The 13929-nt window shown below is 46.8% G+C and overlaps 1 long non-coding RNA gene across 4 annotated transcripts in view; it reads right to left on the bottom strand.

The window, feature by feature from the left end:
* LOC309643595 overlaps positions 1-13929 on the bottom strand; it is a 103875-nt gene that overhangs the window by 35457 nt on the left and 54489 nt on the right. Inside the window, exons 3-4 of one of the 4 annotated variants that reach the window (XR_014253885.1) lie at positions 13183-13379; positions 11382-12243 (exon numbers count right to left, since the gene is read on the bottom strand). The exons of 1 other annotated variant lie outside the window; for it this stretch is intronic. This is a non-coding gene — a long non-coding RNA (uncharacterized lncRNA). 2 more of the 4 variants (XR_014253883.1, XR_014253882.1) reach the window with 2 other exon arrangements.

Raw genomic sequence — 13929 nt, 5'->3', positions numbered from 1 at the left:
TATTGATTTTTATTGTGTTCATGTACATTTTTGTGTAGAGAGATTATTTACGACGTTAGGAAACAAGGCTGTTGCTGGAGAAATTTTCCTGGGGTTGCGAGTAGGTCAGGTAACACTTTGGCCACGAAACAGCGTGACCTTCAGCATTTGTCCTGCGGAAGGAATAAAGGCTGAAGCCCTGGAACTAACTGTCATGCCAGCAGGAGATGAGAATGGTCCGTTCTGTGTAACAACTCAAGTACTTTCAGAAAAACGAGAGTGTGACTCCTTTTACCAGATAATGGAAAGGTCTTCGCTCAACAGAGTGAAATGGCTGCGTGGTTGGAAGCCTCTACTGGAATCCCAGGACGGATTGAAATTCACACTCTCAGAGGATTTCTGTGAAAGGGGTGCTGACTTCGCTCCCATCACTCCGTAGAGAGAGGCTGCTTCGAGGGGCGCTTGCGAAAGTCCCATCACTGAGCAGGCTTTGAGCCCCCGGATGAGAGTTTAACCTCATTGAGCATCTATTGAGGCATGTTCATTTTGCATCTATTTTCAGCTTCGTTACCAACCATCCAGTAATAGACCAATTTTTACTGAGCAATTGGGCCATCGCAGCCCTGAGCAGGCTTCCAGAGACTTTGTAATCCTCACCTTCAGGAAGCTTAACGTCTTCTTAGAAAGATGACGCACCCACAGCAGTAAAGAGATAACGCCTCCGTTTTCTAGGCAGTAAATCATTTCCACACAAGCAGTAGAGGAACCTCAGAGAAGGAAGAGCTTTCTTCACACGAGGCGGGGCAGGGCTTTGCAATAGTGCAGGTGCATTGCTTCAAGGTGAATATTATGGGGAGGAGGAGCAGGGGAGAAAGGAGGGAGTCCTTTGAGACAAGTAGGATGTTGGGAAGAAGCACGCCTGCAGCCCAAGCGCTGGTCCTTGGGACAGGATGTCCCCACCGGCGACTCACACTTGTGTGTGTGACACGGGCCGTCTGAGGGGCCCCGCCGGGCAGCACCCTCCTCCACCACCGCTCAGCCTGGCGAGGGGTGTATGAGCGGAGCCTCCCACCGTCTGGTTACCCCCACTTATTCTGCTAAAACGACCATCCTCCCCAGCCGAGTGATGTCCACAGAGAGAACCAGAGGGCCAGGCCAAGAGCAAACGTTTCTACCGAATCGCAACCTTCCGTTTTTATAAAATGATTTGCAAATCGGCCTAACTTCAAAGATCGCACATGTCGGCTGTTTACAAGGGCAAGAAACCATTTGTGGTATTATTATTATTTTTAAAATTTAATCTCATGTTTCTATCTTTCCAACAACATCTGGACAATCTTTCAATTCTTGTCTGGCAATAATGAAATCATTTTTAAAAATGTACCAGAACTCTTTTTTGCTTATTTCTGTGCCATTTGGAACATATGTGACTAAATTGAACTCCACTTGCTCATTGGTTTTCTCGCTTTTCTCTCTTCCCTTGTTTTTAAAAGCCTGTTTGAATCTAGACCCTAAAAGAGCAGGCACCTGAGTCACGAATGACGCTGCGAGGTACCCCTCCGCGTCCTCCACATGACCTTGATGTAGATAACGAGCCACAATCTAGCCAGTGCTTTTTTGTGGCTGAAGTGACCTAAGAGTCTGGGGCCTTTTTTTTTTTTTTTAATAAATTTATTTATTTGTTTGTTTTTATTTTTTTGGCTGTGTTGGGTCTTCGTTGCAGTGCGCGGGCTTCCCGTTCTCATGGTTTCTCTTGTTGCGGAGCATGGGCTCTAGGTGTGCGGACTTCAGTAGTTGTGGCACGAGGGCTCAGTAGTTGTGGCTCACGGGCTCTAGAGCGCAGGCTCAATAGTTGTGGCTCACGGGCCTAGTTGCTCCGCAGCATGTGGGATCTTCCCGGACCAGGGCTCGAACCCGTGTCCCCTGCATTGGCAGGTGGATTCTTAACCACTGCGCCACCAGGGAAGCCGCTGGGGCCTTTTTTTGTTGAAAATTTTCTTTAGGTTCCAAGTTGATTTTATAGCAATAATAGCCACCCAGTTTGGGCATTTCAAAAAGTGTTCCTAGATGACCACGGGGAATCCAGCTATGCTGTTGGCATGAACAGCTAAAATATCTTGGAGCGCCTGACATACATCAAAGAACATCTTTCCTTTCTTGGATACCCCGTTGCCAGCCTTTCCAGCCACAGGGCCCGAGTTAAGCAGAAAGAGAGCAGCTCCAGCTCGTCCCAAGAGAGGCCTCGCTGGAAAGAGCTGGGAAAGACTTTTCCAGAAGGAGCTTGCACCAAAGCATAAAAGGTTCAGCCTCCAGCCTCTCATTCAAAAAAGTTTTTAAAGCCTTTTTAAGGAAACAATTTAAACCCAGCTGCACTTATTGATCAGTGATTTGATTTTGCTTTGTTAGGAGGGATTTGTAATCTGCTTTTAAATGTTTTTTTGTTCCTGGCCTTCATTGATAGCAAGTTCTGCCCGAGGCTACTTCTCAAAACGCATCACTGGGGGGTTTTCGAGGCTCTGTGAATAATGAGAATAATTTGAATCTGGACCTCCCCCCACCCCCAAACCTTTCCCTCTGTGCACAGAAAGTCAGGTGCAGCTAAACCTAAGACCTATCCAAAAGAGTCATTTGTCTTTAAAAGAAAAGGGACAGAAAGGGAGCAAATTCCGCTTCCAAAGTCGGAGAGTCCAGTAGATTTCATTTCTCAAGTGCATCCAGTTAGTCTCGAAAAGGGTCCGGCTCCTCAGATCTTGTCCCTGCCTGGTGCCTGCTGCAATGCAAAAATAAACGCCAACAAACAAAATCTGAATCCCAGCAAGCAGAATATTCTATTTCTGCAGTAAATAGATTTTATGGAAACTTTTTTATTTACAGCTTTCAAAGGTTGTCACTCTGACTTCAATGGCGTTGTAAGCTGTTAATTTTATGTGCCCTAAAGCACCGTAAAATAGCGGCCGTTCTATTATTGTAATACGAACTGAAGAACAGGAATTGTGCTCTTCATTTAACTAATCACTTCTGATATTTCCCAAGCTTATAGGAACCCAAAACACTTATAGGATGTCTGTTCTTTGATTTTTGCTAATGAAATGCACACTCATGTTATTTTTTATAATGTAAACATATGCTTCCACATGTATGATCTTTATGAGTTTACTTAGCAAGAAACCAAATATGTGAGGAAAACAGACTTTTTCAAGTGGCGCCTTAATTGTCTTTTCCTGCATGTTCTACAGATCGTTACCGAATGTTTGCGGGTCCAGCGCGGAGCAACTTTACACCCAAGAAGAGGGTAACGTGTCTTCGTTGTTTACAAAAATGACAGCCCCTAATGGGCCCTATCAGCTTTAACACAAACTATTAAATCCCCTTCGTTAAATGTTGCTGTTTTCTGTTTCAGCATCTCGGCGGCCCTGGTGCAAGTAGGTGCAAACTCCAAGGACCCCTGAGCGCACATTGAGACGATTACAGATGCTGGTTATTAGATAAGCCTCGGAAGGATGTTTTTCTTGGGCTGCTCACAAGCATTTGGAAAGAGTCGTGCTCCGGGTTTGAGGTCCGATGTTTCTTCCTCTTAAACTATGAGCAGCTGTAGCACATGACCTACTTCTGTAGGGCCCTGTAATGATTTCCTTCCTTCGGAGGCTTCAGGAGTCCTCCTTCTGCCCTGTGAAAAAAGGGACAAATATTTTAATCCAAGCAAAATGCTGAAGCAGGTCTTGTTGGTTTCAGGGAAGAAACTCAATCCAGTTCCAGCGCTGAGTGGAGGCCTCAAATTGGAACCATCTGGGCTGCAGAAGGGCTCCGAGACCTTTGGGGAAGGCGGGGACAGCCTTGCCTAGGGCTGTGGCCCATACACCTGCAGAGACCACCGGCGTCAGGGCAGGAGGCTGGGCTCTGCCCGGAATCTGGCCTTTCACGCAGCACAGAGGCCGTGCCACCAGCTCAGAATAGCAAGGAAGGCAGGGTGACAGCTTGTCCAGTAAATGGTCCTCATGATGAAGGGAATGCCTCATTTTTCTTTTGGAACATATTTGACACAAATCTGACAGAAACACACATTTCCTAACTTTCTTTCTGGAGGTCAAGGGAGAGAGACTTCAGGAAACTGTAGGTTGGGACACACGGTATTCTTGGGAGTTCTCCTTAAAGCTGGGGGAATAAAACGTGTTGGGAAAGCCATGCACGTCTTTAATATTCTCTGCATTCTTTCTTTATTTGTTGTTTTGTTTGTTGACAGTGTTGATTGGCTACTTTGACGGTCCAACGAAGTACAAGTGCTTTTCAAGTATGCTGTAATATCTAAACCAGAAGACTTAGGCCAGCTCCTGGGAGGTTTTTTTTTTTTTCTTATTTTATTTATTTATTGATTTTTAAAAATTTTTATTAGAGTACAGTTGATTTACAATGTTGTGTTAGTTGCAGGCGTACAGCAAAGTGAATCAGTTATATATATACATATATCCACTCGTTTTTAGATTCTGGGAGGTTATTTTAAATAAACTATTTTTGAAATTTTTGTATTGCACACTCTCCGTGGGTGTTTCATGTGTCCACCCATTTTTAAACAAAAAGGACGAGGATCTTTGCTTAGTCAAAGACCAGAAATATCATCGCTTACTTTGAAACCCAGCTCATAATATATTTTCCAGAAAGAAAATGGGACACAAAGATCGAAACGGGACACAAGTTGTTCATTTAGTACATATATTTTCCAAATATTGGTTGATGAGGAATATGTCATTTTTAATCTGGGTTTTAAATTATTTACTGTGGTTAGAAGCGTAGTGACTACGATATGGCCATTACACAATCCTAAATAATACGACCAAACAGGACACCCTGGGGGTGGGAGCCCCCGAATCCACCACAGCACAGAGGTCAGAAGTCAGAGGGCGTTACGGTGAGAGCGGGTCCGTCATTGGAAAAGGTGGCGATTCAGGGAAAATATAGGAGAGGTTGTTGAAATTTTGAGTTCAGTTAAATTTGTGGAAGTGTACATTTATCTGGCTTCTTCTAAGTAACCTTTCCAAAGGAACCAATGGATCACACTTTTTTGCATTTAATTGTAATTAAATGTATTGGTTTATTGTAGTTAAATGTATTGACGGATGGAAATTATACAGTCAAGATGTAGACAATATACTTGAGGAAAACATTTTATATATTTAAACAAATAAAAAAACGTCGGCAAGAATCCTGTTTTGTTTAATCCCTAAAGGGAAACGAAACATTTCAAAATAATAATTGGCTAGCAAGGCTCACAGGACATCTTCCATTTTTACAAAGTTCTGAGACTATAAAGGATACGCACAGTGCAAGTTTCCCGGACAGGTCGTGAGGGAGTTTGGCCGTAAAGGGTTCACGTCCTGGCATTCTCCCAGGCAGCCCTAACCCAAGGCTCCTGGGAGGGCTGCAGGAGTGTGTGTTGGGCTTACTGTTTTTAACCCTGTTCTAAATTTATATGCATGAACATTGAGATTTTTAACCAAATCTTTGTTCCGTTTCCTCCCAAGGATGCTCCATGCTCCTGCCTACGCACCCAGCTGCACCTAGAGACAGACCTGCTCCCCTGACCCTGCAGCCTGCACTGCCGTCCGCCTGGCCACGGAGCCAAGCTCAGTGGAGCTGAGCATACTTCCTATGAGGCTTCCTGCGGAAAGCCAGTCGGCTGAGACTGGGAAAGGCCCCTTGGAAAGAAATGGGGAGCCCGGCATGAGGGCAGCTGGCCCTTTCAGGCGATTACATTGATCCTTTGATATGAGCTTGGGTTTCTCTGGGAAACACTGGCACCGTCTCATTCCTGTAGCTCCGAGAGGACGCCCATGCCCGGCACCGGGGCCAAGCGGGCCAGCCACGCGGACGAGTTGTGAGTTTCTGAGAAGTATCAATGCCTAGACTCAGGAAATTGAGAAATTCTGCAGGTGTCTTTATTATTATTTTTAAATACAGGGTGTGATACCATCAACTTACCCCTAAATTAAAGCAATGATTATAAAAATCACGTGGCAACGAAGTCAGTGTTTTGATGGTTTTATTTGAAAAGCACATTCTCTACAAATAGGAACTAATATAAACATATCTTATATATGTAGATGTATGTATAGCAAAACGTGTATCTATACACACACACACACGTTATCTTGAGAAAAAGCCCACCCTGTTCTCAGGAAAGGTGAACAGTTGGGAGTGGGCGATTTCAGATTGATTTCCAAACTGGGAAAGTGCTCCTGATTTAAAAAGAAAGAAAAATTTTTTGGCTAAAATGCTCAGAAGGTGATGAGGACTGACCCCTCCCCAGCCCCAGCCCTTGGCTGCCAGATCTTAACTGCCTGAAAACTTACAGAAATGCTTGATTAAAACTAGAATAAAAATCGCCAGCCGCCCTCAGCAAACCACAGCATAAGGGTGGGGAAAAGCTGTGCCAGGTTGCAGTAGAGTTACTTGGCGTCTGCTGAAAGCACTGCTCCCTTCCTGTTTAATAATTAATTCAACTTTAAAGCCCCAAGGATCTGGACTCAGCACCAGCTTCACAAAGCAGTACAGAAACAAAATGCTTCCAGAACTGGAAGGGGGGGGACAGAGGAAGAAAGAATCTAACATTTCAAGAAATCGCCGCGTGGGGCCGGTGAGCAGGGGTGGGCGGTGGGTGTCTGTGGGTGGAAAGAAGCAGGGTGGAGAAATTCAAAATAAAATAAATACACACAAAAGCAAGGTTATTCACGGCCACTGGCACCAGGACGAAGAGGGCACAGTGAGCCAGAAGTCATCCACTTGGGACGCAGGCTGGGTGCCCGTGGGCTAGTGGGGACCCAGGGGCCGATGGGCTCCATCTCTGGAGAAGGGGAGACCCAGTCTCTGTTCATTAGTCAGAGCACCATGCTGGAAAGGGCATCAAAGGTAGGCCTGTGCCCCCTCGGCCTCCACCCGGCCCCCCAGCCCCACGATTCTCTACCAGGGGATGGTCAGGGAGGACACACACACACACACACACACACACACACACACGCACACGCACACACACCTGAAGGGAGAGAGGAAGGACCTGGTGAGTGTAGCTGCTCGGTGCATTAAGAACAACACGGAAGCCCAAGCAAGTTACTAGACTTAAATATTCGGTTGCAGAAATTAACACCCAACACAGCGGCAAACTGCAGAACACATCCAGCCGTGTCCCCGTACCTTGCGCTGTGCTTTGTGATTTCTATAAATCGTTTGCTTTCTCCAAGCGGGTGAATCCAGCACAGAGAGAAATACACCAGGGATACTTAAAAGAGGCAGAAGCCGCTAACAACTCACCAAATCTCTTATCACACCCAGGTATGAGGAAGTATGTGTCCAGAAAGATTGCACCTCAACCTCAGGATCCAGTGCCCAGTGTCACACGGACTGCACCTTTGCACGTGGGACATCTCCAGCATCCCAAAGCATCACAGAGAGGGGGGATGCCCCAGCAGCGAACAGAGTAATTAAATTAAGTGAAGGCCCGGATGGCCGAGGAAAAGAGGAAAGCTATTTAAGCACCAAATTGTGTTTACTTTTCACTTATTATTATTATACAGAAGTCATGGCGCAGAACACTCACACGTATCCGCTGAGACCCTAGTAGGATATTTTGAAAAAGACATTCACATAATTAAATGGTTGAGTTGAACAAATAATGGCCTGAATATTTTTCCTAATCCTTAAAAAGGGGGTAATACTCTACAATTATCAAAACGATGTGGATTTTCTTGATATTTTACTTTCTACACAAATTAGTTATAAGATGTTTAAAGACACCTCCTTCACATCTCTTCCCTCCCACGTCAGACTGATGGCGTTGCCTTGAAAACACCTCGAGTGCCTTTTAAAAATAAGCCTGTCTTCCTCCAAACTCTGCCAAGTCAAGTTTGAAACCAGCTTCCCGTTACTAAACAATTTCAAAAGCAGAAGGTCAATGTGTTCTCTATTTTTGAGTCAGTGAATGTCTAGCTGCCGGTTTTTTATTTTTTTAATTCCAAGTTCACAGTTAAGCTAATGTCTCTGTTTTCTTCTGAAGCTCATAGTGCTTTGGGTCCGTGAGGGACCTGACCCCACGCCAGTTGCATATTCTTTCCGTGCCTCAGTTTCCCAACCTGTGAAATGGGGACAGTCTTCGTTCTCAGCTCACCAGGCTGTGATAAGATTTGCGGCATGATGCCCGTGGGGCGCTCAGCACAGCTCCCCTCAAATTCAAGACCCGTGGAGCACAGCCCTTCCCCAGGTGCCCGTGACCCCTCCCTCAGCTACCCTCCCGGGGGTGATTATTGAACCCACTTGGTGTGTGCTGAGTCCCTGGGTGCCCCTGTCGCTTTACAAAATAGGTGCGTTTTAAAGGCTTGTAAACTGAATTTCTGTAAAGCCAATCGTATTTCCAGGACCAAGGGAGCTTCCTATTTAAAGGAGCCTCCACGGTGAATCTCTTCTTAGGCAACAAATTCCTCCGTGGTGAGAGCAATTACTTATCAGCTTATCTTTTTTTTTCTTTTCTTTTTAAAAATAAATCCGGATATTTGCATGAGGCACTGACCACGAGACAAGCCAGCCTCTGGGCTGGTCCAGCCCCTCACTGTGCAAACCCAGGCAAGTTACAGGCCCAGCTTCCACGGCAGCTGAAGGAGGGGCTCACGGCCCTTCCGGGGGCGCTAAGAATCTGCCGTGTAGACGGAGCCCAAGGGCCCAGTGGGGAAGCTTGTGTCTGGGGAGGTGGAGGCCTTAACAGCATCCACAGTCCACGCTGCAACAGAGCCATGAATTCAGTTAAATGGACCCGAGGGCTTACGGGGCCCATCGGGCTCCCCAGCGCTCTAATTCCACGTGAACCCTGGATTCGCCAGCATCTGAGTCTGCGCCCCAGGGTCCGACCCCACTCACTAAACGTCACCTGCGCCCGGTCACTCCTGCCAGCCTGGCCTTTCAGTGCAATTCACGGGAACTGGTGGGGTTAGGTAACTTGGAAGGTACCAACTGTGGATGTGAGTGTGCCCTAAAAGGGGAGGAAGGCCACTCTGTGATTCAAAGAACGGGCATCCAGCTTGACTCTGGGTAACCCACGCGCTTCCTGGGGCAGCTGTATCCTATTCAAAACTCCCCACACAGGGTTAAAATGGTCTGTTGGAAATTCGTGGATCAAAGACAGGACTATGAAGAAAACACCGCAACCTCCCTACTCCCAAGCCCCCTTTCTGGGATCCTTCCTCCCCATGGTTTGCAAGATGGAGCACCTTCAGTAGAGGTGGTGTGTGGGGCCCGGAGTCCCACGGGGCAGGACCCCTCACCTCAGTGTTCTCATCTGAAAAGTGGGGATGACAGCCTCCGACGGCTGCCGTGGTGATTACACGACTGACGTGTGTAATCCCCTTGGTAAACTACCCAGCACTCACCAAGTTCTCAGCTGGTGTGGGCCGTTGTGATTACAGTAGCAGCTGCGTTTAACCAAAGAGACTGTCATCAGAATTACACAACTAATGTTGCCACGCTGAGATATTTTAGCCCCTGTATTGGTTTGCTACAGCTGCCATGACAAATGACCACAGACTGCGGGGGAGGGGGGGGAATTAAACCACAGAAATGTACGTCCTCACAGATCTGGAGGCTGGGAGTCTGAGACCAGGTGTGGGCAGAGCTGGTTCTCCTGTCTTCTCCCTGTGTCTTCACAGGGTCTTCTCCCCGTGCCTGTCTGCGTCCTAACCTCTCCTTATAAGCACACCAGCCCTATTGGACTAGGGCCCACCTAGTGACCTCATCTTAACTTATCACCTCCCGAAAGACCCCGTCTCCAAACACGGTCACAGTCTGCGGCCCTGGGGGTTAGAAATTGAACATATGAATTGGGGAGCAGGGCAGGCAGGGGGACACGTTCCGCCCATAGCAGCCTCCATACCAGGAAAAGCACTGCCTGCATTAAGTTGTCACAAATCACAGCGGTTCAGATCTGTACACACGGGCACACAAACGAAAGGCTGGGCGACGCGCTCCATCCAAACTCCCGATGGACCATCCCTAGGATGAAGCGGTGTGGGTCTTCTGACCGCTTCTCCGAAAAGAACGGACTCCCTCAGACTGTAGGCGGTTACAGTCAAACAACGGTGACTACTACGATGACGCCCGTGGAACCAGTGAGGATGAGACACTTGTTGACTCAACTCAGTGAGGCTCTGATACCATAAACCAACAGGAATCTTCCTGAACCGGGTTCCTCCGCACCAGGAAGGAAGCTGGGGCTCTGCCTTGGTCTCCTGCTGGCTTGGCTCCCCCCATCCCATCACCTGTATGTCTTCCGTAGAGTCCCTCACTTTGCTGCCTCGTTTTCAGTGACCGATGGGCCCTGGGTTTCCCACTGTGTTCACCTCTCAGCCAACACCTTGTCCATAACTGCCCCTGGCACCACAGCTGTGTCCCTCCTGCCTCAGTGCAAGAGAGGATCAGTCTCGTTATTTAACTAATTTCCATTTTGAAATTTCTTCCCTTGGTAACTTTAGATTCTATTCATGTTCCTTTTGAATTTTTCCTCTTCCGGGCTCTTTTAGACTCTTCTTTGGGGATTTGCTAAATGTCCCAGTCCGAGGAAGGTATCTGAGCAGCACATAATTCCATTAGCTATTGGCCACCACATTGCTTGAGCAGGAAGCTTTCAAAGAAAATTAAAGTGAGGGGGAAAAAAAAGAAGATCTGGTATTGGTTATTAACTCCACCTCAGGGTGACTTCTCTTCAGGGACAATTAAATAGCAGCTCTGGGCTGTTAAGTTTACTGGTTTACTAGTAGGTGGCACGTCTTCCTCAAGGACAGTTGAGGTTCAGATTGGCTTTGATTTCACGTGATGAAGCCAAGGCAGCCTCTGCAAACCCAGATTTTATTTGAAATTGTAGGTGTGACCACACGTGTGTGCTCTGACCTTTCTTCTTTAAGAAACAAGTTTTGCATTACCAGGTAAATGCCCTTTCGGTGGAATTTTCATGGAACACTGGTGACATCCTGTGGTCACTTGGGTTTAAGGCAGCCAGTCTTTTTCAGCAACTATCTTGGGGAATAAAGAAGCAAATGCCCCACATAAATCCTAGTGTGTTTTGCAAAACCAAAAAGAAAAAGAAAGAACTACATGCTGAACTCATAATCATTTTTACAACACAGACGTCTCCTTTTCTGAGCAACGCAATTTTTTGGTGAATGTGGACAAAAGCAAGTTCTGGTAAGCAGTATTTTTGGTAAGAATAGATATCACACGGACACAAAATACAGCTTCATCCAAACAGAGGATGCATGCCATGATGTCAGGTGTCGCCCCGCCACTGTACCTGGTTCCCACCATCTGCTACTTAAGTTCTCTGTGTCTTGGCTCCAAATCCAGAACTTGCAGGAGACAGCCTTCTGCAAAAGAGCACACAGCGTGGCTTAAAGGGAAAACAGTGGGTATTTTGGCATTTTTACACCGGTGACAATAAATTGAAGCCATTTAGTTGTAAATGTGATATTACACTTGACGGTTTCCCCTGGCAAAGCACGGAGAGGCCCATATTGAACAGAGGCAAAGAAGTGGGTCGGGGGGAGCAGAGCCAGTCGCCAGAGTAGCCGACCAAAGGGGCTCGTAAAAGCATTTGTCGGTTGTTTAGAATCACAACTCAGCTCAGCACTCATGGTGCCAGGAGCAACCCGCTCGGTGGAAGCCGTGCAGAGCAGGCAATGGAGTTTATGTTGTTCTTCTGTTTATTAAAAACGGATGGGAGCGCTTGACAGAAAAATCAAACTTCTGGTCACGGCTCATTAATCCCTGTTGTATCTGTCAGGGGTGTGTGTGCGGCTCCAACAAGCCTCTGGAAGGGGTTCACAGCTGAGCTTTGGTTTTCTCTCTCATTTGGAATGGAAAGGGGTGCCAATCACCTTGAAGGGGAGAGAACAAGAGGCTACTTTTAACCCACCTACTTTGGTGGACATTAAGTATAAGTGAGTGGGCTTAAGATGAAAAGGATTATGGTGGAGAGTTTTATTGACAGTATTTCTCATAGAGGGGCAGAAAGGTAAAAATGAATGTGGCATGAAGTCTACTATTATGGCTCTTTTATGAAAATCACGGCTCTTGGAGATAGATCCTCGGATGAACTCTGCAGACTCCTGACATCTGCATGTGGTCACAGAAACGAAGTCCTCCGGGAAGTAATCCCCAGGCATCAGTCGCCTCCCCAGAGATGGAGGTGAGGCTCTTTACATCAAGCCAGGGGAAGGGACCGGTGGCATTCCAGTCCTCCTGTCGAAAACAATGATCATGTTTAAGAAAATGTATGTTCAGAGCCTTGCCTCTGTGCCCAATGCAGCCTTCCTGGTGAGAAGGACCACAGGACCAGGAGAAACAGTTTTTCCTGCTGATTTGGGGCTTGGGGTCTGAAGTCACACTTCTGACTCTCCCAGATTCCTTGTGTGTACGAGGCATAAAGACAATAATTTAGCTCCTGCCCCACAGGATGTCAGAAGGATTAAATGAGATAATGCGTGTCAGTCACTTAAGCACAGCACCTGGCCCATAGGAAGCCCTCAGTAAAAGTTATTCTCAAAATTGTTGCTAGTAAACTCTAATTCGAAAAGACACATGCACCCTTATGTTCATAACAGCATTATTCACAATAACTAACACATGGAAGCAACCTGAATGTCCATCGACAGCTGAATGGACAAAGAAGATGTGGTACGTGTATACAATGGAATACTACTCAACCATAAAAACAAATGAAATAATGCCATTTGCAGCAACATGCATGGACCTAGAGATTATCATACTAAGTGAAGTAAGTCAGACAGAGAAAAGTAAACATCATATGGTATCACTTACATGTGGAATCTAAAATACAACAAAAATGAACTTATTTACAAAACTGAAATAGACTCACAGACATAGAAAATAAATTTATGGTTACCAAAGGGGAACCAAAGGGGAAGGGGGGGATAAATTAGGAGTTTGGGATTAATGTATACACACTACTATGTACATAAATAGATAACCAACAAGGACCTACTGTATAGCACAGGGAACTATATTCAATATCTTATCATAACCTATAGTGGAAAAGAATCTGAGGAAGAATAAATATGTATACATATGTATAACAGGATCACTTCGCTGTACACCTGAAACTAACACAACATTGTGAATCAACTAGATCTCAACTTTAAAAAAATTGTTACTCGTGACCTCATCGTCATCTTTACGGACGGCACTGCTCACTCCAAGCTGTGCTCTCTCCACGCTGCGTTCTCCAGCGACAGGTCATGGGCATGTGAGGTGAAGGAAGGGAGAAAAGATGGAGAGAGGTCCAGATAGGTCAACTTATTCCACTGGTGGGGGCAATTCTTCAACTCATCATTTTGAGCTCCATTCTGGGCTGGGTGCTGTGAATGATACAGAGAAGTTTTGAGTGTAGTGTCTGTGTTCAATAAGCTTAAACCTAGTTCATGTTCCTGGACACAGGAAGTTTCCTGTGAAGGCAGCCTGAGGTCAACAGCTTTAAAGCAAAGTAGGTGAACCCTGGAGCGAGGCCGGTGCCGACCAGAGTGAGGAGTCAGGAGGGAGCAGGGGTCACACTTGAACCTCTGCGTGTGGCGTTCACCCCCTGGAGACCGGGATTGGCAGGAATCATGCCTCCGAGGGTCTCCGGGGGGGCCCAGCGCCTCCTTGTGCACATCTGGTTCTTTTTAAAGTTGGTGTGTGGACTTCCCTGGTGGCGCCGTGGTTAAGAATCCTCCTGGCAATGCAGGGGACACGGGTTCGAGCCCTGGTCCGGGAAGATGCCACATGCCACGGAGCAACTAAGCCCGTGCGCCACAACTACTGAGCCTGCGCTCTACAGCCCACGAGCCACAGCTACTGAGCCTGCGCTCTACAGCCCACGAGCCACAACTACTGAGCCTGCATGCCACAACTACTGAAGCCCGCGCGCCT

The sequence above is a fragment of the Balaenoptera physalus genome, assembly GCF_965194825.1.
Source record: "Balaenoptera physalus genome assembly, chromosome: 15".
Taxonomy (NCBI): Eukaryota; Metazoa; Chordata; class Mammalia; order Artiodactyla; family Balaenopteridae; genus Balaenoptera; species Balaenoptera physalus.
This window is presented reverse-complemented; position numbering and strand designations above follow the sequence as displayed.